This window comes from Priapulus caudatus, unplaced genomic scaffold (assembly GCF_000485595.1).
Source record: "Priapulus caudatus unplaced genomic scaffold, Priapulus_caudatus-5.0.1 Scaffold203, whole genome shotgun sequence".
Classification (NCBI taxonomy): domain Eukaryota; kingdom Metazoa; phylum Priapulida; class Priapulimorpha; order Priapulimorphida; family Priapulidae; genus Priapulus; species Priapulus caudatus.
Window position 1 is genome coordinate 295,156 of NW_014577264.1, and position 5,981 is coordinate 301,136.

Below are 5,981 nucleotides of genomic sequence, written 5' to 3' on the forward strand. Positions count from 1 at the left end.
GTGCGTGCGTGCGTGCGTGCGTGCGTGCGTGCGTGCGTGCGTGCGTGCGTGCGTGCGTGCGTGCGTGCATGTGTGCATGTGTGCCTGCGTGCATAATAGAATATGTAGTCACCTATGTATAGTCACAATTATGTGAGACATTCATACATTAAACGTAGGGGGAGGAGGTGATGTTCCTAGCAACCTAGCAACGCTGGTTAGATGGGTTCCTGGTCCTGTTAATATAAAATACGCGTAATAATATAGTACGCAGAAAAAAGACGAGGTATACATGTCTTAGCTTCACGGTCTGCTCTAGCAGGGTGTAATTAGTGGAAATTGATTATGTCAATTGATTTATGTCAATTGTTAGTTTTTCTAACTGTTTTCCGATTTGTGTGGGTAAGGACAATTAAGCCACCTTCAAAAGTGGCATCCCCAATCCCCATGGGGGTGCACAGGTAACTCCTTGTAGTAACAATTAGCTCATTGTGGTAAACGTATCTTAAACGTGTTATACGAACTTCCTTTTACTTTCAATCTCGAAAATGTAACGAGCAACACAGTGGCGTCACAACATGATTGGGAGCCTGTAAGCAAAAATGAAATTGGGGCCCTAAACATGAATATTTGTGATGAACCGAGTGCCGGAGGTAGGAAGTGTGAAGGGGGGTCTGGGGGGGTCTCCCCCCTGAAAATTGTTAAATCTACACGCTCTAAAATGCTATTTCCAGCATTCTGAGGCTATTTGAAAGTTTGGGGGCCCCTTTAGGCTGAGGGCCCGCAGGGGCGTGTACATGGGGGGGGGTCCAGGGGGTCCAGACCCCCTGCTCGCGCAGAAAACGCATCTAAGGGGGTCTAATTTCAAAAAATTTCGGGGGGAGGGCCACTCAGACCCCCCTTCGCGTGCTTGCAAGTTTGGGTTACGGTTAGACCCTAACCCTGGTACAAATCCTGTACACGCTCCTGGCCCGTAGCGTTTTGCTACGGCAGCCCTACGGTTGTGACGCCCCTGGAGCAACATAAACCCTTTAGGTGCCCTTTCTGTATGCACATGCCGCCTGAGTTGCACACGAATACGAACTGGTGTACATGCATATAGGAACATACTCCCACGTACAGCTAAGCGTAGAAGTACATATACGTATAGACACAAACACACTACGTCTATCCAACGAACAGTAGATGGTGAGTAAGGCGTACGTGCTGTTAACTTTGCCAACTGTAAATGTGCGGTGGGGTGCATTGTGTGCATATAGCTGTGCTATAGGTTCCGATTCAGTATAATTAATATATATTTGTTTCCATCTAAAAATGTATATAGTTCCCACATTTGGTTGCTGGGTTGCTTAGTTTCAGTCGGAATCATAGTCAAAACTATGCGAGGATCCGTCAATAAATTAGGTCGTACGTACACAGCACGCAAACGCGATTATAATCACTTTATATATATGTGAAAATATTTGAGTATAATTATTGTTGTACCACTATTAAATTTTCCTCTGGTATACATGGAAAGCTTTATAGCAACATGTAATAATCCACAAAACTGTCTAACACTTCTCATATCTGTATTGAGAATAATTATGTAACAGCGCATAAGCAAAGTAAGCAAGTATTTGTTTAAAGGAGAAGTGTTGCTGGCGACACGTGCAATTAGGCATGTTGCGCCACCTACTGGTCGTGTAACGGTTCATGGTCATTTTACAAATCAAAATAAGGAACCAGTTTGGCAGAACTGCATGCCTACTGCGGCAAACGGGTCACTTTCATTGGTAGAAACAGGATAGAGTTAGGTCAACGGCTATTGAACTCAAAAGTTATCGGCAAGTTGTAATCCAACACATGCCTCCTTTTAAATATATATGCAGCTAATATATGTATTTAGTATAGTTGCGTACCCCACGTCATAGTGTTTCTGCTTGGTGGGGATTATGCCTCCATAAAAAGGCAGGACAACGTGCTTTGCGGGCGTTCTGGTCGCGATTTCTAGTTATATAAAATAAAACACAAATAAACACGGATATTTCCTTGGAATTTGATATTTCAATAGCTTCCGGTGTAAATGTGCGCTGGCATGGTGCCATAAGCAAGGCTGGTGAATTCTGCGTACAGCTGTAGCTGTTGCATGCTCGGCTAGAACGCTTGTATGCATATAAGTCGTTATTTTCATGAGTGAAACGTCGAATATAAAACGTTAAATGTTAAATATTATTCTAAAACATGTGAGAAAATGATGGATTGGTATACAGAGCCATACATTGCTTTTGATTTGTCGTTACTGCAGCTTGAACGATGAGGTAATACGGTTTGTGACACACGTCTCAGTATTGTGTATATGAAACTTTTATGCATACAAAACTTATCCAATCATACTCTCATAAAAGAGTGCATGTTTTCCGATCCGGAAAGTTCATCCTAGTTCTCTCAGCCATGCAGCCATCTTGCAGACACAGTGCGCAGCATATGTAATGATCCACGTAGGATGCTTAACATAAACAAACATCAATGTGCCACGTGCTATTTAAAGTAAACTTTTTCTGGTATTTATGTATAGCTACGAGGCGAGCATCCACGGCGATACAGTCAGAACATTATTTTAAAGCAACATGTGTACTCCAGCTAGTCGACACAAAACTAGACGACCCGCTATTGGAAATGTAAAATTTAATGTTCAATGTGTAAGATGGCGCGTATAACTCATGTATTGAATTCAGTGTTTATTTAGCTCCCTGACACCTCTCTACGTGCGTGCCTTCTCTTCGTCAAGATATCTGTCTGTTTACACCATCCCCTCAGCCAAAGCCTTTGTGTATCAGTTTCAAATCTGCGATTTAAAGGCAAGGACTATTTCTGGTTGTAGAATCAAACACGTGGTGCCGCTAGCACATGCAACCATTTCCCTAACCATTGTAGTGGGACTTTTTTTTTTTTTTTGAAAACTATGTTGCCAACCGTCACGGCCAGTTAACTCTCGCACATTCCGTTATTTATTGTTTCTAGTGTTGCTTTAATGTGTAAAATAATTTTTGCATAGCTTCCCTTTTAAAAATCCAAAGGTTTTCAGTTTTATCAGAAATAAAATCACATAGAGAAAGTGCAGTACCAATGGGTCCAGTGTGTCTGAAAAATCTTTATACTTCTCACGCGGTAGGCCTATAATTTGTTCTTGAAATCCGATATCCAATAAATAGACACATTAAAAACATACTCCTAACATGAGAGCCTAAGAAATAGAGACTTAATTGGCTTAGTTTTGGTATCGAGTTATTAATAGAAATTTTTAATAATAAATCAAAAATAAATTTTTTTGTAAATGATTCAATAAATAATTGTAGTAAAGCCTGCGTGTTAAATAAAAACATAATTACCTATAGGAGCTCTATCGCTTCCCAAATGGATGCAATGACTGTGCCCTGTGTGGGTGGGTGGACAGATGATGCGTATAGGTAATTAACTTCCTGTGTTAAACCAATTGAGTTAAAGCATAAGAATTAACGGAAATTAATTAGAAAAACTACGCCTCTAATCGTAATTTTTGGTGTGCAGGTCACTCTAATGTATTTGTCTGCTGTGTGTAAGCCAAAATAAAAGCCGGTTGGACTTCCTATTGTACTTTATACCTCTAATTTCAAAATCCAACGTGTCCGAGGCACATACCTAGCGTTTTGTTTCAAGACATGCGTTCAAATAATCCATTTTAGATTCGATTTTTGACAATTGAAAATTTTTTAACATTCTAGAAAACGTTTCCTTGCATAAGAATTCAACGCATCTATTTTTTGTTGTGCGTGATATTTTGTAAACTTGGATGTTATTGCACGCCAAAAAGTAACAATTTATAATTTAACACTTAGAGAGCGTTTGATCTAGCTATTATACTTGGGGAAATTTGCGCAGTCCTAATTTTTTCTGTCAATATAGAAGGACATAATAATGTTATACGTACAAAATCGTCCCCTGGTCAGTTGCTCATACTACTACGGGCTAGGGCAATAGCTTTAAGACTATAGAATAACAGATAATTTCCCATCGATTCCCACGGGAACAATTTTCAAATAAAAAATCATGCATGTAATCATAATTCTAAAGTAAAAGTTGGTAACAGTTAAAGCCGCACAATGCGCATCCAAACGCTAATTTCTTCAGTACTAGACTAGCAAATACTTCGTGTCATGCATAATCATACTACCTTATGGCAAAATAAACTCTAGTTCCTCCCATTTGACTGCGCGTTCCCAACAAGAAAGAGGTGCGAAATCAGGTAATCAGGCGCCAACGCTAACTTGTTTCAAACAACATAACATCGAAGTGGTGACGTGACGTCACATGTTTTTATCTTTGCTGCGCCCGTACCGCTGTACCGCGGCACCGCTGCACGGTTGCTTGGAGATTGGGGAACTGTCAACAACATCGGAGGTATTTTCAAAATACCTTTTATAAGACAACGCGCAGTGAAATGGGAGGAACTAGAGTTTATTTTGCCATAAGGTAGTATGATTATGCATGACACGAAGTATTTGCTAGTCTAGTACTGAAGAAATTAGCGTTTGGATGCGCATTGTGCGGCTTTAACTGTTGACAGCCTTTCGCCTAGAGCAAACATCAAATCATGTTTAAACCTATATGGGGGAAGCTGTCCAATTATCAGCAAAGCTGTTTAACTTTGAGTGGTCGTAATGGCCATCTTGTTCCAATTACGCTTTTGACTACCCACTGAGGCGTCACCGTGAATACATCTATGTTAGAGAGCGTAAACGCAAGTGCGTATATGTGTCAGGACAGCCAACTATAATAAGAAACGTGCAGGGGATACAGATATCCAGGAACCCATCAACTTTATCGTTATGTTCATGGGCTCTTGATCCATTCAGACATGCACTGTCCTCAGTGATCGCTTGCCAGATTCAGTCATTCTCAGTGACCTGTCAGCATAGTTTGCCCTTCGCTAAGCTGCCTTAGTGTTGATTTGCATCGCCTTAGACCAAGGGCCGAGGAATTGATAAATGAAGTATATATGTGTGTGACGCAACTCTCATTTTGGAGTGCACTATTATGCCTCTCGCTTCCCATCCCCAGGTATTGCGCTTGAATTTACAGGCGCTTATAATGATGTAACTAGCTACTTCAAATCGCATTAATAACTTTATCATAGATTTCTCGCACCCACAGCACAGAAACAATATATGTATATGCATCCCATGATCTTTCAATTGCTCTGAACCTGAGTCCATTCAAGGTTGTTTGCTATACTTCATGATCATGCGTAAAGCTGCGTTACTTTTCGCTGTAGGCCTACATGGTATAAACGCGGCGTAGTATTATTTATGTAAATACTTGAAAAGTCGATCTATAGCTTTGTATAGGTCTTTTAGGAGCGGGCACAATTTAGGCAAATTATTGGTTATCATGCAGCGGCTCGAGTGATTAGGTACCACGACAAAAAAAAACTTCGGGAGTAGGCCTATCCAAACCTGACTGAGTTTGGAATTTACCAGACATTCAGTACTTTCCATTGTTTACATTCTCGACACTGTTTGTGGGTTTCGAGCATTTGCTCCACTTTCCTTCCTATAGCCTGCAACTTTAGCTGCACGGACGATGAAGGCGGTGATCGACCTTTACAACCTACACAAGAATTCCGTCATATCGCATTAAAATATCGTTGGTGTGATAATTTTACAAATCAAGCAACTATGAATTCCGTCTAATATATAAGATGATCTATGCTGTCCGTGTTGAATATAAGCAACATAACAGTAAAAAAATTATTTATCGCTGCGGCAACTCTCCATGCCAGCCAGCTCTGGCAAATTCGGGATGTGTCTGTGGTCACTCCCTAGCATCTGTGACTCTAAACAAGATTATCATATACCCTACAAAGAGTGTTAAAGGACCACCATATATGCTGAGACATGCGCGCACGCACACGCACACGCACACGCACACGCGCACACACACACGCAAACGCACACGCGCGCGCACACAGACACAGACACACA

General features: G+C 41.0%; 1 protein-coding gene across 1 annotated transcript in view; it reads left to right on the plus strand.

The window, feature by feature from the left end:
• Window positions 1-5,981, plus strand: part of LOC106807251 (rho guanine nucleotide exchange factor 11-like) — a 40,098-nt gene that overhangs the window by 6,366 nt on the left and 27,751 nt on the right. The gene's annotated exons all lie outside the window — the stretch shown is intronic.